The sequence below is a fragment of the Lissotriton vulgaris genome, chromosome 3_1 (genome assembly GCF_964263255.1).
Source record: "Lissotriton vulgaris chromosome 3_1, aLisVul1.2, whole genome shotgun sequence".
Taxonomy (NCBI): Eukaryota; Metazoa; Chordata; class Amphibia; order Caudata; family Salamandridae; genus Lissotriton; species Lissotriton vulgaris.
The window spans coordinates 85,802,191-85,827,805 of NC_141689.1; the positions used below are offsets into that span (position 1 = coordinate 85,802,191).

The following is a 25,615-nucleotide window of genomic DNA, read 5'->3' on the forward strand; positions in this document are numbered from 1 at the left end:
ACGAAACCAAAGCCCCTCAGTAAAAGTTGAAGAATTAGTAACAGTGTGCCTGCAAGATGGCCTCACTATCAATCCAGTTCCAAAGCTTGCCAAAATATAGAAAAATGTTCTTAGTGAAGAAAAATGTCATCCAGTATTCATATGAGCTAGCAGGATACCTTCGCTGCACTGCCTCTGAAAAGTAGTCTTTCCCATTGCCAGCCCCCATCTTTTATACTGCAGATTGGGGCAGAGCACTTCGGGTGTGCTTCTATTTCTGAGGATAGGAAATAGAAGAGCACTAGGAGCACAGTATTCTGCTTTATAATGTGGAAAGCTGTTGAGAAAGGGGATCTGCTGTGTATGCCCCCTCTCTTATAAGGATAAGTGGGAAGAACACCTCAGACGCCAGAAGCAGAATCAATTTGTTGGCAGGACCAGTACTTAATTTGCAAATGTGCCAAGGCCCTCATCAGGAGGCCATTGCAGCTAGCACCACCCATGGACCTTGCCAGTGCTGCCAATGACAGTATCAACATATAACTACTAAACATCACAATCTTAATAGTGTGACAATTCAGACTATACCAGGCTACCCAAAGTCATTTTAATTTAGATTTAGTTAATAAACAACAGTTGTGTTCAGCTATAAATTAGACTGATCGCGCCACCCTGTGGCAGACTGTCATAAGTTTCAAGCTCCAGTATCTCACAAAAACTTGGATGCGTTTGAAAACTGTGTCATCAACGATTTGGATAATTTAAATCTGAGGAAATCCAAAAGGAAGAATTTATCAGTCTACGACAGGTCAATCATAAAAGGACTCCAAGCAAACCAAAACATTCTCATACAAAAAGCAGACAAAGGAGGTGCCATAATAGTGATGGATAGATCAATGTACAATTCAAAAGTGAATGAACATGTGGCAGATACCACAACCTACTTTGAACTGGAAAGAGATCCCACAGTTGAACTACAAACTGCTCTCAATTAAAGTTTGACTAAAGCCTTGGAACTAGGACACATATCAACCACGACCAAACAATTCCTTACTGTACATAATCCGAGAAGACCGTCCCTCTACATGCTCCCGAAGGTGCATAAAAATCTTCTAGATCCACCTATGCGTCCCATCGTGACCGGGTGTGGCACCATCTTTGAACCACTCGGTCAGTACATTGACAAATTTCTGCAGCCATTTGTTCAAAAATGGCCGTCGTACATAAAGGACACCAACGATTTTCTCTTGACATAAAAAAACATTAACATCACCAGTCTTACAATAGTGTGTACAATTGACGTTAAGTCATTGTACACTTCTATTCCCCACCAAGCTTGATTGGCATATGCCAATATTTTTATGGCTAATTTTGAGGCTGACTACATTTACAACAACAAGTTTTGGAATGATCATGCAACTCTATACAGGAGGTTTATCGACGATATTTTTGTGCTGTGGTCAGGAACAAAGCAAAGCCTCAAATTTGAAATTGAAAGACTAAACCAATGTTCAGAGTACATTGAATTCACACATGTGATTAGTGAAAAGGAACTGCCATTTCTAGATGTTTTGATTAACATTCAAGATTTGCAGATAACAACCACAGTACACAGAAAGGACACTGATGTAAACAACTTGTTATTCTATCAAAGTTTTCATTCGCAAAATCTTAAAAACCACTTACCCCTATCCCAATACATGCGGATTAAAAGAATTTGCTCACATGAGGATGAGTTAAAAAAGAATCTCAATTTGCAACAACAACGATACAAAGAAAGAGGATACCCCGATGATGTCTTAAAGAAAGCAAAAGACAGGATAGAAGCTTACAGCAGGGATAACCTTTTGACGCAGAAACCAAAGAAACCACAGGATAGGCACGTGTTTGTATCCAAATTTTCTACTGCATTGCAGAAACTGAAAACCATCATACACAAACATTGGGATATTTTAAAGAATGAAGTCGATTTCAGTGGGATTTTCGCCAACAAGCCAATTTTTGCCTATAAGAGGTCAAAAAATTTAAAAGAGTTATTGATGACCCCTATAAGAGACACAGAAGTAACTCACAGAGGCATGAGGAAATGTCAAAACTGCGTTCATTGTTCAAATGTGATTGAAGGGAAGGTGTTACACCATCCTCAAACTGGCAAAGAACTGACTTTACATTACAATGGGGATTGTAACTCCAAAAATTTAATCTACTACATAAAGTGTCCCTGCGGGAAAATTTACACAGGAAAAACGGAAAGAAAACTCAAAACGAGGATTTCTGAACATAAGAGTACAATAAGAAATAAAAATGTAAAGAGTAATTTAGCCAAACACTGGAATGAAAATAATCACAGCATAGCCCAAATCAGGTTTTCCATTCTAGAGGTAGTGAAAACATACGAGGGGGTCGATCTAACCAGATCCCTCCTCCAAAGAGAAATTCACTGGATAAAATATCTTGTCACACAAGAACCCAAAGGTTTAAATGAGAAAATTGATTTATCATGTTTTCTATGATCCCTCTTTCACCTTAACACTGTATGAGATTGATGTCTGCACCTAGCTGTATTTAGCTGCATTATTTGACTACATGGTAACATTTGCTGTAACTTTTTTATTCTGTTTTGTTTCCTTTATTCTCTTCTTCATTCTTTTTCATGCGTTGAAGCTATCACTTCAGCGATTTTTTTCGTGTTTTACACTTTCCGGTTTTTGCAATCTTTTTTTCTAACATGGCGCCCGTGGTTTGGTTTGTACCAGTCCGTTTTTCAGTCCGTTTTCAGTGTTGAGCATTGGTTACCACTTTAAGATCTGGGAGTGGTTGATTCAAGTAGTCAGCTGTTCCCACAGTTAGAGCGTTTGAACGAGAGAGAGAGAGACGGTTTCTACACTCAGGAGTTACTAGCGTGGTGAGCTTCCGGCATATTGATGTTTGGGCCGACAGATTCGGTAGACTAGTGATACAGGGTTACGGATCCTGGTGAATAGCTGATGTTTTTTATGCATTTACAGGAGAGGAGTGACAATTGGGTGTTTTGGAGTTTTCTGGTTTAAGCACAGCGAATAGAGTGTTTAAGGTAAGAGATTCCTTCAGCGTCCTGTGATACTTCGTTGGCTAGTGGATTCCGTAGCGATAGAAAGTTAGAGTTCGTTTTTGTGTCTTATTTTTCTTTCAGAAGAGGAGATTTTCGGTTCATTGCGACTTCAGTGAGTCTGTTTTCAGTTTCTTTTTCATTTTCCACACACACTGAGGTGTTGGTGAAGGGTATTTTGATTAGGAATGTTACCATACTTTTTTTGCATTGTAAAATTATGAAGATTGTGATGTCATGTCAAGTCATATGCGTTTACTAATTGCTAATCATATTCAGTTTCACAGGCCCCCGACGAAGAGCTCCATTGAGCTCGAAATGCATTGGGCATAAAAAGAAAAGTCGCCAGAAATGAAAGATTCGACATCTACTTTTGTTTATACTGTGTATATTTGTGTGAAAATGCGATAACATTTTTTTGATTATCATTGTAAAATGAAAGGATATATTTGTTGTTGAAATATGTTACAAATACATTTATTTTGAAACTCTATAAGTGTTCAAGTATTTATAAACGTGCAGCGGTTTTCCGCCTATAGTAACAGTGCGCAGAGGTTAAGTGTTGTACACACTTAAGATAAGGTTTCCATAGTTAGGCACGGACAGGACAGACGTGCTACCTCAGCAGCACGCTTGGTTTAAACTTGAAGAAATTTAAAACTAGTTGAGATTTTCTGAGTTAAAAAGAAGAGTGCTCCTCTCACCCCCAATTCATAAGTGCCAATTTTGACAATAAAGTGCCGGTGCTCAGCACCGTAAACCACAGGCTCAAATTAAGCACTAGGCGGAACCCTCAGACAACCAGCCTTGAATTGGCCCAACGCATGCAAACACAGTCCTACACAAATGAATGCAGACCATGATGTGTTTCTGTTCAGATGGCCGATTACCTTACCCTGTTTTTATCTCCAAGTTTTCAATGCTGCTGCAGCTGCTACAGTAACTTGGAAATTATAAAAGGCCATGCATGCAGGCGGCTCAGAAAGAAGCTGCTAGCACAGAGACACTGCACAAATAGTCTGTGCTCATTTGTGAATGTTCATTTTAGCAAGCCTTGCAGATTACAGACCCATTGGCTTTGCCAGTGCTTATACCACTGCTATACAGCTTTACAGTGGGTTAAGGTGTTCGCTACAAAACTGTATTTAGCAATGTTCAATTTATTCAGAGATATAATCTCAACGATGACCAGATTATAGCACAGATTTGCATGTTCAAACATCAGTCAGCATCCTGAACCATTCACATCTCAACATTTCTTGTATATCAAATGTCAGTCTTGGATCTGCATATTGCTATGTTACAAACAACAAGGGTAACTTGCATATTATATATACTAGGAGCTCAGCTAACATGATGCCAAATGCATGTTCTTAGAATGACTAGATCTCATGTCAAACTGTACATTTCTTTAGCAGCTGTAAGCTAACAGCCATCAATGAATATGGCCTGTAAAACCTCACATTTATAATAGATAGTCATGGTCACAATGATAACATGTCCTTTCTGGTTAGTTATCTTGGAAGTAAATAGTCAGGAAGGGGCGTTGGGTAGCACTCACCATATTCTTGAGATAATTCTTATCTCTTCTTAATTCACATTTTCTTAAGCCTTAAGACAGTCGCTTTGTAAGAGGACACCGAGTGTAGAGCTACTATAATTATAGTTCTCACCCCCTTGGAAAAATGCATATTTTAATTGTATTTATTTGTTTTATATTTTGTTTAGTATAAAGCACTACATACAGCTAGAACCTGTCACAAGCAGTTTGTTGTCTAGGTTACATGGACATATATCAGGTACAACATTGATGACCAAAAGCATTTTGATTTTCTGTCTGTCACTGAAAGAGGAGGATTTGGTTTGTGATCAGCCTGTGAAGTCAGAGATCAGTAAAATAACTTATGTGAAATCCTGATAAAATATTCCCTGAAGCCGCCCATCAGAGAATAGCAAAACTGAAAAGACTGAACAAAGAAGCCATACATATTATTACTATTGCCCCAGACTGGACAATGATACTGCCCAGTCTTGAAGATGTATTATCAGTGTGGCAGGATTCTACTTGCCAGAATTAAATTTACAGTTCCTGTAAAACTTAAGGTTGACTTCTTTAAATCTCAGATTTAAAGGTGTGTGAGCAATGATGAAGAACCCTGCACCTGAACGGATCTGCTTCCAGGTCCTTTGTCCATAAAGACTTTATAAAGTATTGTGTTATGCAACCATACACTGGTTTCCAGGTGAGGCAGAGAGACTTCTGCCTTCTTACCTTGATGGGTAATAGGTGCATGTTTTTCAAGCTTTTGTGATGTAGTACCTACGTTGCACATCAAACCTACGTGGAACAATTGTTTGTTTAAAATTTCTGTGTTCGCATTCATCTTTTTCCAGAGTGGAGTTCTTATATTATTGGTTGTATAAGCATTGAAGGTGGCTATTGGTGGGTTCATCCTTTTGAAAGAAGATGGTAGTGTCTTAATTTCTAACATCACTTCATTACTGTGGGTGTAGTCCAGAAGAGAAGCAGAAGAGGCACATTTTGCTCTTATACGGTCAGTGTTACTGCAGCAGTGGGAATGAGACTAAGCTATAATGGTTTGTATTCTCTTCTATCACGTTTATACACCCAGGAGTGCGTTGCAATGGTTACATCAAATTAGCATCCTGGATATCTTTGTTATTAATCACCATATATATACTATGCTCTAACGGAACAAAATTAGCGCATTCTACTAGTTGTCTTGCAATATCCTGTTTTCAATTTAGGGCTCTTCCCTTCATTGTCATTTCCTTGCAGTGAGCCAGCTGTTTTTCTTTTTATTATGTGTGTTAAGCTTGCAAGGGTTTTGTAGGGTTGCAGGTGTTAGTTGGTTGAGGTATGAAATATGTTTTTTTCTTTTCCAATTAAGTGAGGATTTTAGTGGGGGTTGTCAGTAGTAGGCCTTAGGTGTTCATAAGACCTTGCACAGATAAGACTGCGTAGCCAATATTTTTCCAGGTCGTGTGTAGAGGGGTTCGTTAGTGACTGGTTGGCTGTGTTCTAGTCAGTTTATCCTCGATTGTAAAGTTGCCTTTTGTATTGTTTGTTCAAGAAAGGATGTGGTAATTTATGATTTGGAGTTTTGACATATAGAACACACGACTGTGGCCCTTTGTGTGTTTTGACTGCATCACTAGCTGGGTACAGCCCTGATTTTCCATGTTGACTACTAAGAGTCTCTGAAAGGGAGTATTGTGACCCAGGAGTAGAGACAACTTGGAGATACCAAGAAGGTGTAGGTTAAGATCAAGATATTCCAACAAATTGGTAGGTGCATACTTTTCTGACGATTGGTAAATTATAGTCAAGAATATAGGAAATAATGCATTATGTGTCTTGGTTACAGGGTGAAAACTTGAAATAAGGTGCCCAGGTAACAGAAAGTCATTTAGTGACCCTAGCCTTCTAGGGCATTGTGAGGAGGAGGAGCAGGAGGACACACGTGGGGCGGAACGGCTGTGGACTTCCCACTTGCCACCACAGCAAAACCCGGAAGTAAGCAGCGCTCTAGTTGCCGGACGACTGGAAGGGGCGAAGTCACTCCCCCAAGCGGAAGTCAGGAGAATAAGAAGGGAGAAGGAGGAACGGACGGTGTGCAGCGTTGGAGGCAGGAGAGCCGAGCACCTGGAGGGCGGAGAGGAGAATCGAACGAAGGAAGAGGAGAGCACGAGAGAAGAACGGGAGACCAGCAGAGGAGGAACGGCGGAGGAGAGCATGGAGAGCCGAGGGGCGAAAGGAGTATCAGCGGAGGAGACGGAGAGACGCAGGAGCCAGGAGAGTGTATTGTACACCGTTTACAAACCCTGTGGGCCGGCGGAAGGAGGAGACGCCACGGGTCCCTACGCCGCGGTCCGAGACTCGGGCCGTGGCTCAAGGCAAGTGCCGCTACAAGGGGCGTTTTGGTGGGGCGTGTGGGGAGGCGGGAGGTAGGGCACTTAAAGGAGGTGTGTCATTTGGCCAAATCAATCCTTACCAATTCCCCCCCCTCACTGATCGGTGACGGTAGCACTTAATCCCGTTTTAAAGCACAGACTGACCTCGACGCCTATATTTTCTTGTTTCCCTTCTGAGGCCCAGAAAACCTGGGATCCATAAACTGAGACCAAGCAGGACCACCGACCAAGGGACCAAGACAGCAGAACAAGTGGAGAAGCGTGGCTCAATGCTTGGAGCGGCAGACCCTGATGCTGAGGTCTCGCCCGGGACCATGGTTCAATTCCCACCTCGGCGGCTCTTGGACTCAATCTCCCCGGCCCTGATAATTCTCGCCTCGGTGCCTAGTTTAATCATGGGTCTCTCTCTTTGACTCTGGGCAATAGCTTGCTTAATCTCCACAACGGCCCCAGCAGCGCTTGGATGCCTGGCTTCACCTTGGGGGGTGCCCAAGAGTGGACATCTCACAGGAAAGCCAGGAAGGGTTCCACAGTGGTATGAATACAGCGCTACGAGACCTCAGGGTAGAAGTGCGCTATATAAATACAAACACATTTACATTTACAACACGGAAGGACGAGGAACCAGTATACCTCACCCCATAGACCCTGTTTTGAACCTTGTTCTACTGACAAAGCACAAATAAAAATAGTTAACTGAGACTGTACCCCGTGGCTTTGTGTTCTACACCCCTTTGAGATCCCAGATCCCCACAGGCATATATCAGCATGATAGAATATGCACCCCTGAATGGGTTATACACCAAATAACCATCTTCACTATCTTTTTAGGTCTCGTAGAGAGACCTATTGCCGTTAAACCAGGAAGCTAAAAGACAGATTTTGCAGAGTGCATGTATTGTGTGTTTATGCGCGCGCTCTCTATTTGCTTCCCGAGCCGCTTGCCTGCTTCACACAAAGCTATCAGCCTCCCTCCCACCTCCCCCCCTAATTGCTTTCCCTTATCACGGCCGCGAGGCCATGAGCTACTTCAAAGTGATCTGCTCCCGCCTCCCCCCCTCCGACCCCCCCCCTCACCCCCCCCCCCCCCCCCCCCCCCTGACGCTTGTCCTGTCTATTGAGCCTTTCTCACCTCTCTCCTTATCTCCTTTTCTCTCCCACTAGCTTCACTTCTGTGGTTTTCTGCTGAGGTGGCACATCTGCACAGCCACTTTACAGGATGACTTGGAAGTTCAGTGGCAGGGGCTGGTTACACAATCACTCTTTTGTATAGTTAACAGATCAGCTTTGTTTCAGGTGTGCACAGCCACTGTCTGTAGTTCAGACAGTGTCTGAGAAGGATGATCTATTTCGTGTTGGAAACGCCTGAACAATCACCACCTGTGTTGTCCTTTCTCAGTTAATTAATGTGACATTTGGGTTGCGGGGTTGTCAGACTGGCCCTTTCAAAAAGCGGTGAATCTATTTTAGGTTACTGTTTTCTTATTGCACTCATACTGACTTACGGTTTCTTCACACTAAATATGCATGCTGATAAGATGCCACAAAATTCTTCCTCTATTGAGGTTCAAATTGTCACGTGTAGAAAATGCACCTCTTTGTTGACACATATTCGCTGAGTGTTCATGGCTAACAGTTATTGCTTTTTAGTACAATTCAGTTTGCAAACATGCCTTCATACAGGAACACTTTTTTCCGGCGGTGGTGCAAAACTGCAAAATAAACGTGACATTTAAAATATTCGAATTGCATTTATATAGCGCCTACTACCCCCTTCGAGGCGTTGAAATGGCTGTAGCTCACACGGACTGCACAACAGCGAGCAGGGCACATCAGAGACCCGCTATATACAGCCCTGCATTTGTACTTATCCGTAACATGTCGAACTTGGAAACATTTAAAAATATTTTGAAAGTTCCTTTGTTTTCAAATACATTCTCTCGACGGCATTGACACCCCCTGCGTCTCTTCCCTCTCTCCCAAGAAGCAGTCTTCCAATTAGCAGTATGTTCGGGCCATTTCTGTCACAAGCACCACAGAGCAATTTAGGAAACACTCTGAGAGCCGAGCGGTGGGAATTACACATTCCATTCTCTTTTCCATTCTGAACCTCAGCCGGGTCTGTAGAGAATTTGTGCCTGAATTCAGCATACATCGTCCTAACTTCTTGCTATGGCTGTGTAGTAGTACACAAAGCGGTCAGCCCACCCCCCTCTGAGCGATGTGTCCACACTGGCACAGTTTGGTTGTTATAAAATGGCAGCGGGCTTCTGATCCATTGACCGATGGTGATGAATCGTGCAGGGGTACCAAAGTCCTAGTTAGCGCCGGCAGAGCTGCCTTCAGTTCTTATTAAAGCGCTCTCTTCTGAAAACAAACACTCCTTTGATGGAATTCTCTAGGTTGGGGTAGTTTTAATGATGACAAGCTTTCAATTAGACGGTGCCCTATGAAAGGCCTCTTGTGCTGACAAATACATAGTAATTTGTGTTTTACCTTTTAAGTGTCTAAAAAATACTCCTTTTCGGGGCTGAGTTTTCTCTGAATGAAGAGGAAGTGGATACAAAAAAAGTAATCTGATCTCGTCAGTGTGTGTCCGCAGGCGTTGTACGTACATTGCATCTTTTTCCAGGCGCGAGAAGGGGTCTTTGTAAAATCGTAGGCTGTGTCCAGTGGCTGACCCGTTCTGCTGCCGGTGCATTTATTTATTTATTTGATGCGATTTTATATAGCGCAAACATTACCCGAAGGTGTCAGAGAGCTTTACAAAAGGACCAGTTGCGATACATAAGGATTTAGGATTACATGAGTTACATAAAAGTTACAAACTGAAAAAATTGCAAATGTGCAAGTTGTAAAGTTACACAAGGAAGAGATCATTGCATAGCCCAGCTGCAAGAGATACTAATGTCCAAAGGGCAAGACACACGTTGAAGAAGCGTGCCCGCAGTTTTCCTGGCAGTCTGCCCTTCCATTCTGCCGCTAGAAGGAACCCTGCGATGCCACGGCACCCCCCAGGCTAAATCTGGAAGATGAGCTCAGCCCAGGCAGGCCGTGGGTTTGAGTTAAAGGCCCGCTGGCTGCTGAGGGTGCCATCTGGACATTATCCTTGTCAACTGTCTCAACTCAGCAGCCGCCTGGCCTTATCGTCCCCATGCTGCGCACAGGACCAAACCCTCTGTTTTTAGGTCTCGTAGAGAGACCTATTGCCGTTAAACCAGAAAGCTAAAGGGCGGATTTTGCCGAGTGCATGTGTGTCCGTCACACCCCCTCACCCACCCTCACACCCACTCTCAGATCCCCTTACCCTCACACCCACTCACCCTCACCCCCCCTCACCCTCACACACCCTCACTCAACCTCACACCATCACCTTCACACCCCCTCTTACACCCTCACACCTCCTCACCCGCACACACCCTCACACACCCTCACTCTCACACACCCTCACTCACCCTCACACCCTCACTCACCCTCACACCCTCACCCTCACACCCCCTCACCCTCCCAACCCTCTCACCCTCACACACCATCACACCCTCGCCCTCACCCTCACACCCCCTCACTCACCCTCATCAGCATAGCATAACAAAACATAGCATGGCATAACAAAAAAAGCATAGGATACACAACCTCGCAACCCTCTCACCCTCACCCTCACTCTAACACACTCACCCACCCACCCTCACTCACCCACCCTCACCCACCCTCACTCACCCGCCCTCACTCACCCACCCACCCACCCTCACTCACCCTCACCAGCATAACAAAACATAGCATAGCATAACAAAACAAAGCATAGGATAGAAAAACATAGCATAGCATAACAAAGCATAGCATAACAAAACACAACAAATCATACCATAGCATAACAAAACATAGAATAGTATAATAAAGCATAGCATAGCAAAACAAAACATAGCAAAACACAACAAAGCATAGCATAACAAAACATAGCATAACAAAACATAACAAAACATAGCAAAACACAACAAACCATAGCATACATAACAACACATAGCATAGCATAGCATAACAAAACACAACAAAGCATAGCATAACAAAACACAACAAACCATAGCATACATAACAACACATAGCATAGCATAGCATAACAAAACACAACAAAGCATAGCATAACAAAACACAACATAGCATAGCATAACAAAACAAAGCTTAGCAAAGCATAACAAAACACAGCATAACAAAACATAGCATAACAAAGCATAGCATAACAAAGCATAGCATAACAAAACAAAGCATAGCATAATTAAACACAACAAAATATAGCATAGCATAACAAAACATAGCATAGCATAACAAAGCATAGCATAGCAAAGCATAGCATAACAAAACATAGCATAGCATAACAAGACATAGCATAGCAAAACATAGCATAGCATAACAAAACATCGCATAACAAAGCATAGCCTAGCAAAACACAACAAAACATAGCATAGCATAACAAAACACAACAAAGCATAGCATAATAAAACAAAGCAGAGCAGAGCATAACAAAACAAAGCATAGGATAGCATATCAAAACAAAGCATAGCAAAACAAAACATAGCATAGTATAACAAAGCATAGCATAACAAAACATAGCATAACAAAACATAGCAAAACAAAACATAGCAAAACACAACAAACCATAGCATAACAAAACATAGCAAAACACAACAAACCATAGCATAACAAAACATAGCATACTTAACAAAATATAGCATAGCAAAACACAGCATAGCATAACAAAACACAACATAGCATAACAAAACAAAGCTTAGCATAGCATAACAAAACAACATAGCATAGCATAACAAAACACAACACAACATAGCATAACAAAACAAAGCTTAGCATAACAAAACATAGCATAGCATAATAAAACACAACAAAACATAGCAGAGCATAACAAAGCATAGCAGAGCAAAACAGCATAGCATAAAAAACATAGCATAGCAAAACACAACAAAACATAGAATAGCATAACAAAACAAAGCATAGCATAACAAAACATAGCATAGCAGAACAAAACATAGCATAACAAAACATAGCATAACATAACACAACAACACATAACAAAACACAACAAAACAGCATAGCTTAATAAAACACAACAAAACATAGCATGGCTTAACATAACAAAACATATAATAGCATAGCAAAACACAGCATAGCATACCAAACACAGCAACATAGCATAGCATAACAAAACATAGCATAGCATAACAAAGCATACCATAATAAAACACAACAGAGCACAGCATAGCATAAAAAAATAGCATAACAAAGCATAGCAGAGCAAAACATAGGATAGCATAACAAAACAAAGCATAGGATAGCAAAACTAAACATAGCATAGCATAACACAACATAGCATAACATAACACAACATAGCATAACAAAACACAACAAAACAGCATAGCTTAACAAAACAAAACATAGCATAGCTGACCAAAACATAATAGCATAGCAAAACACAGCATAGCATACCAACACAACAAAACATAGCATAGCATAACAAAACATAGCATAGCAAAACAAAGCATAGCATAATAAAACACAACAAAAACTAGCATAGCATAACAAAACATAGCATAGCATAACAAAGCATAGCATAGCATAACAAAACATAGCATAGCATAACATAGCATAGCATAGCAAAACATAGCATAGCATAGCAAAACATAGGATAGCATTACAAAACATAGCATAGCATAACATAACAAAACAGCGTAGCATAGCATAACAAAACAGCATAGCATAGCATAACAAAACATAGGATAGCAAAACAAAATATAGCATAGCATACAGCATCACTTAGCACCACCACAGCATCACTCAGTGGCACCACAACATCACTGAGCTCCACCACAGCATTAATCTGTGCAGCCATTCAACAACAACTGGTTCAAATATGTTATCTCAATGTTTCAAGCTTTATTACAAATGTAACAAAAAGATGTTAATATTTGACATATGTTCTTGGATTTTCGTCACAATGAAATACACTGAAATCTTCACAAATGTTATTTACAAAAGTTTAAGCTATTGCCATTATAAATTACAATAACTTTTATTTAAGTATTAATCATTAAAAAAAATTAAAAACCATTGTTATTTGTAATATCAATACATGTAAGCCACGTAAATACAACACATATTGCATTACAAATGCTATAGGTGTCACATTTGCGAAAGTTATAACTATTGGCATGGTAAATGACAAAGCTATTAATTTTGCTATTTTCAAAAACAAAACCTAAATAAAATATTTGTCATTTACAATACCAATAGCTTGAACTTTCCTAATACGAGACCTATTGCATTGCAAAAGCTTGTTTATTCATAGACCATGTTCGGTACATTCTCAGAGTTATGTGTAGTATAGTAAAGTATGGGTTACTGGTGCACTTTACTTCGTTTGTTATGAATATGCTTTGTGGGGCCACTGACACCTATTATAAGACCCATTCATGCCTGCACCCTGGGGGGGGGGGCTGTCATTCTTTACTAGGCCCACTGCTTGTATGCCTTTAGAGCAAAAACTGTTAATAGACCCATTTATGCGTGCCCCGTGTTACCACTGATGCCTTTTTCAAGAGCCATTCGTGTTTGGTACCACTGACTCACCTTACCTTTTCCATTGATGTTTAGGGCCACTGATGTCCTTCTGCTATACCCACTAAAGGACGCCTGGTAGAGAAGTCACTGATGCCCCTTTACAAGGCCCCTTCATGCATGCACTCTGCTGGGCCACTGATGCCCTTGTCCTGGTTTAGTGATGCATTGTGTGTGAGACCACATTGATGCATGCAGCTTGAAGCTACAGGCTTTATGGAATTTCTTTGTTTCTGATGGGTATTCCTAACTGCAGATTACTTTCCTTAGAATTGTCCCCAAGTTCCAGACCGCATCTAGAGAATTAGTGGCTGGCATTGTGAGGCTACATGCAGGCTCCATTCCGCACCCCAAAAATGCCAGAGCACAGCCACATATAAGCACCACACCTGTACTCTGACATCAAAGTCTTTCTTTCGGCACCTTCTGACACAGATCCGGAGATCAGCTTCCGACATTGTCAGTCTTTCAACCGACCCAAATCTTTACCTCACTGCACTAGGGAATGATATCCCCACTGAAAATTACAGGATTCAAGCTGTGCCACAACTGCAAGGAGCAGATGTACCACATGGACCTGCAAAAGATGTGCTTTTGGTGTCTGTGCTCTAAATGCTCCTTAATACATCCTAAAATAATATGAGCTTTGGAGATGAATTTAGACCTCGGTAAACATAACAAATAGTTGTTGTCTTCTTGCATATCCCACTCTAAGACATAGTCACAGAGATGTTCGTCTGACAGCTCAATTATCCATTAAAAGTCCCTGTGAGTTCAAATGCAAACATTAGAAAGCAAAGCAACACTCAGCCCTATCCCGCCACGCACTCCATAGGGAAGTTGCAGACGCAGCAAGTTGAAGACCCACTTCATTGTTATGTCCGGCCACAAAACCAGCTCCAAAGGCAGAGGTAAGAGTGGCTCTCCCAAAGAGCTGCCTCCTCCACAAAACGGTGACTTACCTCTCCTTCCCCCAGACCACCTAACACCTGTCGGGGGCTATCTCCAGAGGTTCTTTCCCGCTTGGCAGAACATCACCTGTGGAATATTATCTGACATGGTTATTGTTCGGAGTTCACTTTCACACCACCCAACATTCCACCACGGAAACACTAGTTCTCCCCACAACACCAAGGGCTACTTAAGGAAGAGGTCCAATTGCTCATTCTCAAAGGGGTCATAGAACCTTTCCCCCATCATCAGCAGGGCACGGATTATACTCTATGTACTTCCTAATCTCAAAAGAACAGTTCCCTCAGACCAAGTCTTAACCTCAGGTCCATAAACAAATACATTCCTTACAAGCACCTCACATGGTTACTCTTCAGAATGTCATCCCACCACTACAACAAGGCAACTTCATGCTCTCCACCTACAGGATGCCTATTTCCACATTCCAATCTTGCACATCACTGGTACCGCATGTGTGTAGTCAGCGGAAGACATTACCAAATCAAGGTGCTCCTATTTGAAGTCACCCCTTGACCCAGGGTGTTCACCAAGTGCCTCACGGTGGTAGCCGCTCACTTGCATAGGTGTCCAGGTCTGCCCCTATCTGGACGACTGGCTCATCAAGATTGCCACCTTTCAGAAATGCTGCAAACACATACAGGTTACCATCAACATACTTCAAGTACTAGGTTTCATTATCCATGCCACAGAATCCCACCTCCAACCTCTCCAGGTCCAACCCTACCTGTGGGGTAATCCTCTGCTCGGAGGTTAGCATTGCCTATCTAAATGCTACCATGAAACAATCTTTTCAGATACTCATTCTTTTTTTTTTCAACTAGACGGATAAGTCACGGTCAGGACAGTCATGCGCCTCCTCTGCATTCTGGCCTCCTGTATTGCCTTAGTACTTCATGCCAGTTTACATAGGCATCTGTTGCAGGGAGTACTTCGCTCACCAGTGGTCTTAAGTGGATGGTCATTGGGATGATCTTGTGCTTGTTGGCTGTCGGAATTGTTGCTCGCTGTAGTGGTGGAACAGCAACAACCTGTTGCAGGGGTAGCCTTTTCTCAACCCAGTTCCGCAGAGGACCATTACAATGGACACCTCCCTTACGGGATGCGGTGCGCACTTACAGGATCAAACTGTCCAAGCAAAATTGAGAGGGGACAAGGTACTACAAAACTAGTACCGTAAAGACTCCCCTTGGAGAAACTATCTCACACACCATAATGTCTGAATCACTTACAGCACTCAACCAAATCGTTCCCATATGCACTATAGATCCTCTTCCCCTCAACAAGTATCACTAAGGTTAAACGTTACACAAAGCTTTAATGTCATAAATATGCGCCCACAATTACATCAACATGGAGCATATCAGAATTTCATATCCCAATACGGTTGAAACAATTGCACATCACCTAGATATAAAAAGCAATTCAGTGCTTGAACCCCCCCACAATACAGTGCAACATAAAACCCACAAATAAAATGATTAAAGATTTTTTTTTTTTAATGGGAGCACCCTACAAAACAGTACTCCTATATTTTTTGTGTATGCTGATCTGATATGTATATATCAAACATGAGTCCCGATGAAGTATTGTGGGAAGGCTAATGGCAACCCAGCCGGCAGGGTCTCCATATCAATTACCTGGAACTACTTGCTGATCACCTTGCGTTGAAAGCTTTCCTTCCCCAGTTGATTGGCAGATTAGTCCTCATCAAGACTGACTAACATGACAACCATGTATTTTCTTCAAAAACAATCTCCCCAGCTCTCTCACCTAGCCCAGAGCATTTGTCGAAGGACTCTGACACAGGATACATAAGCTAGCTGAGTTCCTTCCAGGAGTGGACAACGCATTTCCTGACCTCCTCAGAATGTGTCAACAAGACCATGAGTCGGGGGCGTGGCTAGCCGAGCAGCGTGATGGCCGCTCTGTGAGCGAGCTCCGCCGGTCGGAGGCAAAATCCTGAATTATCCTGCGTTCTTTTGCTGTAGTGGCTGTGCAGAGGCTGTACCCTGTCAGGGGAGGTTTCGCAGCACAAACCGGAGGCAAAACGGGAGGTGACGAAGGCAATCTGACGACGATCTAAGCCCTGGAAGGCGGCGGTGACCGCGACGTGAGCAGCGGCGCTTCCTGACACCGGATAGCCTCTGTAATCGAGCCAGGGCGTCCGCTGTAGCTGGAGGCTGCAGACTAGCGGCCTAGTGGAAAACAGTGAGTTGCAGTGAAGTGCGGAATAGAGGCCCGACGAGGGGAATAGGTACGTCTGAATGCATCATGAAAGAGGATCTGACGCTGCGCCATTAACTGGGATGTGCGTGTCATTTGCCAGAGGCAGAGGAGACCGTAGGATGGCAGGGCATTGACTGCCTCCCGCGAGGTGACGGATTGCACGCAGTGCGTGGACTTCTTAGAAAGCTGAGCCTGAGGTGCACGCTGTGGGACACTCACAGACACCGCAGCTGAGGTTGGTGGATCGCGCCCTGGAAGGTGTGACTCAGATGTGTGGAGGAGGAGGCGCGCAATCGGCCTGAAATGCGATAAGTGGTGTTCTCTGAGAGACGTGGCCTGCGTATGCCCATAGGATCGCCCTGGAATAAAACATTGGTTTAACTCAGCGGACTATAACGTCAAGTTTTATCGGCCAAGACGCCTTCTGCTTTTGGGTCATAGAGGTGTACACTGCGGAGGCGGGGCTTGTAGCCGGCAAAGATGGTCGCAGCCTAACGAGGCTCCCGGCCCCCCGCCCGCTAATCCGTCCTTTTATCCTACTGCAGCCCTGGGATCCCCACCGAAATTTGGGTGATCCCAGAGGACGTTCCTGTGCCTGCTCCGGGAGATGATTGATTACCGCCGCGGAGAAGGGACGAACTGGCGACGGAGCTCTGAACTGCCGGATTATAAGATGGCGGCGATCCCGCGACCTGCGAGGAGTCACTTCCCGATCAGCCGACCCGCCCACCCCTGAGGACGGCCAGCGAGGACTGATCTGCTGCGAGGCGCGGGCCAGAGGAACGAGCGTCTATCGCTGGACCCCTGACCAGGAGCCGTGCCTGCCACCGCTTCGCGGCCCCAGCGAGGCCCCTCCCCCCGCCTGGAGCAGACCAACTCAACTCCCCGGCTTCGGAGGCCCGCAGCGGCCGGAAATACGGCAGGCCGGGCTGCGCTGCTCTTCCCCTGATTGTTTGAGCGCCTCAAGACATTGGGACCGCGGGAACGCCAGCTACGAGTGGCAGCCCCGTTGTAGAATCGGCGGATGCGCAGCTCGCCTCTGGGCCTACAGACATTTCCCCTCCCCTCCCGCACACCCGCTGATTCAGGGCCTCGGCCTGTGACGGCCTGGAACGCCCGGGGATGGGGGGGCGTGGGAACACTTTGAACCGCCTTGGAAGTGCGATCCACCGACGCAGCTCCCTGGGGCCGGGACCTGCAGAAACGGACGACCACCAGCCCACTGATGCTGCCAGGGGTCTGCAAAACATTGGGGCCGCTTGTTCGGTAGCCTCACCAGACGACCACGAGCTTCGTGGGGAACACACACGGAGAGACACCCATTTGATGTCCTAGGACCGGCCCTACCGAGAAAACAACGCCTGTGGGGCGCCGAGGACCCTCTGGCCTGCACCTGATCTCTGGCCATTACTAGAGGGGCCCGGACCACCTCGGCGAAGACAAAGGGGAACTGGCATTGCTGGGTACCGTGCTGGGGGAGCCCCCCTGGTCCTAGCCCCCGGAACTTGTGCGCCGAAAAGGAAGCTTTGGCGCGCACGCCTGGACCGCTGCTTTGCCCCCCGCATACATCGCCTTGGGCGCTCATCATTGGTGGGAGAGCCTTGGGGCCGGCATCCTCTTGCAACCACGAGGAGTGCGCTGGTGAACGGCGCTGGGAGCTGCCAGCGAATAGTGAAAAGAGGAGGGGGACTGGATATCTGGGAGCTGCGTGGGGGCGGAGGCCCTGAACGAGGACCTATCACTACTCCTGAGTCCACCGACCTATCGGCCCCTACTGACTGCGAGCTGCTTTCCTTGGTGGGACGAGCGCCAGCCATCGCTCTCGGTGCGGTACTGCCCCGGTCTGCGAAGAGTAGCCCATGATGGGGAAACCTAGAGGCCCGAAGGGAGAGGGGGGCGCTGGCTCGGAGGCTCCTGACGACACATTGCAGACCCCACCGGATCTCCAGCAGATGCAGGACCGGATCCTAGAGGCCATCACTGCCACAAAAGACGCCCTACACCAGGACATAGCACAAGTAGCCACGTGCCTTGGACTCCTGCGAGCAGACCATGGGAAAGTGTCAGACAGGGTCAAGACCACGGAATTAGCCCTGAAGGAGCTGGTACCCGCGCATAAATCTGTCGAAGGCCGGTTAACGGAAGCTCTGGACCGAATACAGGCCCTCGAGCGGCGGGCGGAGGATGCGGAAAACCGCAGCAGACGCAACAATGTGCGCCTTGTGGGCCTTCCGGAAAATAAAGAAGGCCAGGACATTGTGGACTACCTGACCACCTGGTGTAGTGTAGTTCCTAGTTTCCCACTAGGCCCTGCGCATTGGAATAACATAAACAGTAGTATCGACGTGGAACTGCTTATATTCCAGGCCTCCACTGACTATGCTAAACTTAATTGGGTTGTGTTACCAACTAGCTCAGAGGTCACTGGAAACTTTCTTCTCTGCATAGGAAGTGATCAGCTTCCCTGGCACAGACAAGAAGGGATTCAGCTTTCCAACAACCGTGCAACATGACAACTTTGCTCCTCAGATCAAGAGTCAATCTCTAGGGTCGTGTGAAACAATAGACATGTATTTCACTCAGTCAGTCTAGTGCAGTTTACTTTCACGAGATGTAGAGAATAAAGAGACGGGCGTTTGTCAATAAAGGGTTAACATTTATTGAACAGTCTTTCTTCTCGTACAAGAGAAATGTATTGCCACAATTGCAATAATTGTTATTATAAAAAGTACGTACAGTAAGATAAGTATTGCGAAATAGAACTGTAAAAGCATTGATATGGTTTCTTAGCCATACAATGGTTTAAAAGTAATAAAACATATATACAGTCATATATACATTAGGCTAACATACTCAACTGGTGCTTCTAACTAAGCCTACCCCAGTGTGCCTGACCTAAGCCTAACACGTGAAAAGGGGAGTAAGTAAGTAGCTTAAGTTAAGTTGGTTTTGCCAAGGTTTGTTTCAAGAATTCTCGTCTAAGGGTTTAGTCAACACCATACCTCTGAATAGAATGATGGAGGATTGGTATCTCCTTCAGGGGTCTCTCTCGATATCCCAGTCACCCGCGAGGGTAAACCGGAAGCGCCGGGACTGGATTTCTCTGCACGAGAAAGGCAGCGGCTTCTCTTCAGCGCGTCGAGGAAGGAGGGGGGACAGCGTCCGCGGGCAGCTGGAATCTGCTGGATGTCTTCGCAGAGGACGGCTGTTCAGCTCCTTAAGCGTACTGCACCATAGTTCGCGCTGTAGCGGCGATAATGGTAATCAGCAGCTTCACCACCACAGGATAGCAGGCTGCAGCGACAGAGTGCTAGATTTACCAACACAGGGTCATGCAGGCAGCTGGCATCAGCAACAGGCAACGAACATTGCTTAAGGCAACGTTGGTAATATTTATACCTGACAGGTGCCGGGTTTGACGCAAGTTTGCTGGACATAAGACGTCAATTAAAGATGTCACTAGGAAGTGATAGTTATCAGTTGCTCATTAGAGTTCCATTACTAATCAAAACATAGCAAGCGGGGATTTCCAGGTTTGCTAAGTTTTTATCTTGTTGAAGAACTCGGAGTGTTATCTAGGAATATCAGATAGTGACTCCTGCTCTGTCATTGCACTAATTGGTCGCAAAGGAAGTAGCAGAGAGTCATGCTGGAATGTGGCTCTGTTCGTGTGAGGCCAGAGATGACTTTTCAGAAAATCGCACTTGAACGGTTATGCCAATATAGGGAATAAATGGATTTATAGCCGAATAGGGGCATAAGGTCACAGTATCGATCAGGAACCTAGATTAACACGCAACACTGGCTACAGACAGAAGTGGCACCTGAGGGACTCTCTCCTTTCTTCACCATCGAAAGGGCTCACCGGGTACCAGCCAAACCACCCAGTCCGGGACAATCACCCCGACCTGTAGTAATCAAACTGCTACATTACAAGGACAGGGACTGGCTACTGCAGAGAGCGAGAACAGCGGGCCCCTTCCAAGTGGACAATTGTAGAGTGATGCTGTTTCTGGATTATACCATCGAGACCCAGAAATTACGAGCCTCTTTCTTATCCATCAAAAAAGAAAGGGCCTGCAGTACTCGCTACTCTTTCTGGCCAGGCTGCGGGTGATAGTGGGTGAGAAATCCTTGTTCTTTCCTACCTCAGCGGAGGCATGGGCCTGGTGGGACACATACAAAGCCGGAACGGATGGAGCACGTATGAGAGAGGAGGAAGAACGGTTGCAGCAGCCACTGCAAAGATCTCGGAGAGTACGGGCCGTAAACGGAAGACTGGCAAACCAACGGTCTCGCAGACGGAGAATGAACGGAAGGCTGCACTACAGGCGGTAATTGACTTGTCGGGTGCTGTCCTGACTCAGTCGGAACGAGCCTCGGGTCAGAGGCTCGAGCAACGGACTCTTAAACAGAACTGTCGGAATTTGGCGGCACGAAGGGTCACAGACTTCGGGGGAGATTGTTGAGGGCTAGGGGTGCTCTGCCGACCCGATGCTACCCTTTGCCGACGGAACTTGGCTGACCTAAAGGCCGGAGCAGGCGGGTCTTGGACGATAATGTTGTGAGTAATACTGTTTTGAGGGCGGGGGATAGGGACGGAGGATCCAAAACCCGCAGCCAACCCGCGCCTCTTAAGGCCCATAAGGCCTCCGCAGTGCAGACTGCGGATTAGGTGGGAAGTAGGGCAAGGTTGCCCGCACATGGTTTGGATGGGAACGACTCTAGCACAGTTAGGTCCTGTTCTGGGGGAGGGAGGGGAACCTGAGGCAGTTGGGGTAGCCAGAGGTACAGTTGTGGAAGGGGGGAGGGAGGTTGTTGTTGCGGGGAAGAGGGAGTGTGTCATCATGAGTGATCGGGGGTACGGATACAGTACACAGTACCACACCGCGTGGGACAATGACTAATACAGGGATGATAAAGTGTGTGACTTGGAATGTGAGGGGGCTGCACACCATGACCAGACGGCACAAGATACACGCCTATCTGGTTCGCAGAGGGGTTCATATAGCGCTGCTGCAGGAGACACACCTGACGAAACAAGAGGGAATAGCACTGCAGCGTAGATGGAGGGGACACTTGTTTAATACTACATATTCGGCCTTCGCTAGGGGAGCCTTGATTTGGATAAGGGCGGGTACCCCGTTCCAAGTTACTCGGCAGGTGGTGGATCCAGAAGGGAGATTTGTGGTGGTGGAGGGTACTCTTAGGGGGCGTCACATAGTGCTTTGCAGCGTGTATGCGCCCAATGTGGGCCAGGCTGCGTATTATGCGCGGCTTTCCGGGGCACTGGCTAGTTATCTTGCAGGCCCTGTTCTGTTGGGAGGGGACCATAATTCGGTAATTGATGTTGACCTAGACAGATCACACCCCCCGTTACACGCATCCCCGGAACGCAGACTGGCGAAATGCACATTAGACTGGCAGGGATTATGGGGGTTAACTGATGCTTGGCGCACGCAGCACCCACTAGAGCGAGATTACTCATTCCACTCTGGCCTCCACGACCTCCACGTCCGTATAGACGCCTTCTTGTGCTCTCCGCTTGTGCTCCCTGCGGTCGCCCGCACTGAATACCTAGCGCGCACGATCTCGGATCATAACCCCCTATTACTATCGCTCGACTGGATGACTGAAATCTCTAAGGTCCCGACGTGGCAGCTCCGCCCGGACACACTGGATGACCTGCCATTCCACGAGGCGTTGGGGGATAGAATTGAGCAATATTTTGCAGAGAACGAAGGGTCCGCCAACTCCAGAGCCACGGAATGGGATGCCCTTAAGGTAGTAATCCGCGGGCATTGTATCGGAAAATTCGCGGGGGCCCGCAAAACATTGTTAGATGACTTGGACAAGGCGGAACGCAAACTGCACGAGATTGAACGGGCGCGCCCGGACCGGCCTGACCTCCAGGGAGACCTCTGTGCGGCAAGGGAGGCGATGGCGGCAGAACTAGAACGCCTCTGCAGTTATGATTACAAGACGTATCTGGTGAAAACGCACGCTGAAGGGGGTAAGGCGGGGACTCTGCTGGCTTGGCTGGCCAACCCCACCAGATGCAGTCACCCGATTCTGGCCATTTCAGAGGGAGAAGACAGCATGTGCACCACGCAATCGTCGATCCTGAATAGCTTCAGGACCTATTATGAACAACTATATAGGAGCGACCTCGGCGATAAGGAGAGGGACATAGCTGCTTTCCTAGAGGACCTGCAGCTGCCGCGGCTAGACCAGGACCAGGGGAAAGCCTTGGGGGGCCCGATAGAGTTAACGGAAATCAGGGGGGCGGTAAAGGTGATGGCCCGGAATAAAACCCCAGGCCTAGACGGACTGCCGATTGAGTTCTATGGGCGTTATCTCGATCAGCTAGGCCCGCAGCTTCAAATTATTTATGCTGAAGCTATGCTTAAGGGACGACTACCATGCTCAATGCGTGAAGCTTTAATGATCCCCCTACTGAAACCGAGGAGAGAGAGCACTAATACCGCGTCCTACCGACCACTGTCAATGTTGACCACCGACTATAAGATCCTGAGCACGGTGTTAGCAAGCAGGTTGTTACAGCACATGCAGACTTTGGTCCATAGAGACCAATCCAGGTTTATTCCCAAGCGAAACACCAGTCACAATATAAGGAGATTGACCCGCCTGTTGAGCAGCCCACCGCCGGAGGCAAGAGCTCCCCTGGTATTGGCGGTGGATATAGAGAAGGCTTTTGATAGCCTGGAATGGGTTTACCTTTATAGAGTGCTGCGGTGCTTTGGGCTCGGAGAGGGCTACATACGGTGGACGAAAGTATTATATACTGAGGCGAAGGCGAGGGTGAGAGTGGGCGCCCTGATATCGGATCAATTTGAAGTGCTGCGGGGCACCAGGCAGGGCTGCGCGCTATCCGCTGCTGTTTGCCTTGGCGGTAGAACCTCTGGCGGCGATGGCTAGGAGGGGCGCCTACTATGGGGGTTTGGCCCACAGTGGGACTCACCATTTCATCTCGCTATACGCGGATGACCTCCTTCTTTTCCTGGAAGATGCCGATGAGGCGCTATCAGGAGCGGAAAGACTCCTAGAGCGCTTTGGGGAAATATCTGGCCTGAGGGTTAACTGGGCCAAGACCTACCTATTTCCCTTACGTAAACATGAGATCCAGCCCTTCCTCCGGCCTTTACTTAGATGGGAGCCCAGTTGCTTGGAATACCTAGGAGTGCATATTTACCATGAAGAGGCAGACATGCTGGAAGGGAATATCGGACGCTGTATACGGGCCCTAAAGGGCAATATGTCCTTCTGGGCCACTCTCCCGTTATCCGTCATGGGCCGCATATCGCTGCTTAAGATGATAGCGTTGCCCCGATTGTTGTATTACTTTCTGACCTTGCCTATTTGGGTCCCAGTCGCTATTTTCCGGCAACTGAGATCAATGATTATCTCCTTTCTACGGGGCACGGGCAGGCGGAGAGTGGCACTATCCACGCTGATCCGCCCGAAGGATGAGGGGAGCCTGGCTGTCCCAGATTTTGAGCTCTACTACTTAGCAGCCCAGCTCCAGACCCTAACGCAAGAAATTGCGAGAGTCTACCGCGGTCCAGAACAAGATCGAGACAGCGGCATCCCCCGACATGTGCTTGCCTTCATTGCCCTGCGACAGAGGTTACCACTGAGGGACCTGTCCTTAGAGGAACAAACTCTCCGCCTGTGCTGGAACCGCTCGGCGAAGCGCGCAGGGACTAAATGCCCATATGCGCCCGAGATCCCCCTCGGCATGGTGACTGCACTCCCGCATGGGGGAGACTGGTCACACTTACAGGGCTGGGAAGAGTCGGGACTACAGGTGGTGGGGGACTTGTTCGAGGATGGCGCATTAGTCCCATATCAGACGCTGCAAGAACGTTTCGACCTCCCATGAGACGACTACTTATTGCATGCGGCAGTAGTGCGAGCCATACAAGGATATTGGGGCATGGGGCTCGCAGAGCCACCGGTAGCCCAGGCCTGCCAGTACACTATGATGTCGGCTGGCACCTATAAGGCGGTTACGTGCTTATATTCGAGAATCCTGAGGGAAACACTGCAACCGCTGACTACTCTGAAGACGAAGTGGGAATCAGATCTGCAGATGGAGATCCCGGACACCACGTGGATGCGACTGGTGGGACGGGCTAGGAAGAGCACGAGGAACGTACGTTTCCAGCTCATTCATTTTTATATTCTCCACAGAGCCTACCTTACCCCGGGTAACGTGCAGAAATATTTTGGAGCGGAGGAGGCCGCTTGTCCACGCTGCAATACATTAGGGGCGGATCTGACTCACATGCTCAGGGAGTGCCCCCACCTACAGGACTACTGGAGAGATATCGGCGACACCTTAAACGAGGCCGCGGACAGGGACCTTCAATATACAACAGCTGTCAGCGTTCTTCACTGGTTCCCGCACACACCCAAAAATAGGATGTCGAGCAGGTTCATTGATATGGGCCTCCTCTTGGCCAAACGGGAACTGACAAGGGGGTGGAAGTCAAAAACGAGCCCGACACATCGCAGATGGCTTGCTGAGTTTCTGAAGTGGGCGGCGAGCGAGAGCACGATTAGATATCAGTTGGCGCGTAGACGAGCAGACGAACGGGCCCTGGAGGCGGCTATGGAATGGGAACTCTTAGTGCAAGCACTGCAAGATGGCGCATTAGATGAGGAGGAGGATGAACGAGAAGTGACGGCTGCTACCACTCATGACCACGGCATGTCAGCAACAACACCAGTCACACACACACAGTAGATAATTACAATCCTCTGATTGCA

General features: G+C 46.6%; 1 protein-coding gene across 2 annotated transcripts in view; it reads left to right on the forward strand.

The window, feature by feature from the left end:
• Window positions 1–25,615, forward strand: part of LOC147726001 (uncharacterized) — a 501,842-nt gene that overhangs the window by 403,889 nt on the left and 72,338 nt on the right. The window lies entirely within an intron of this gene.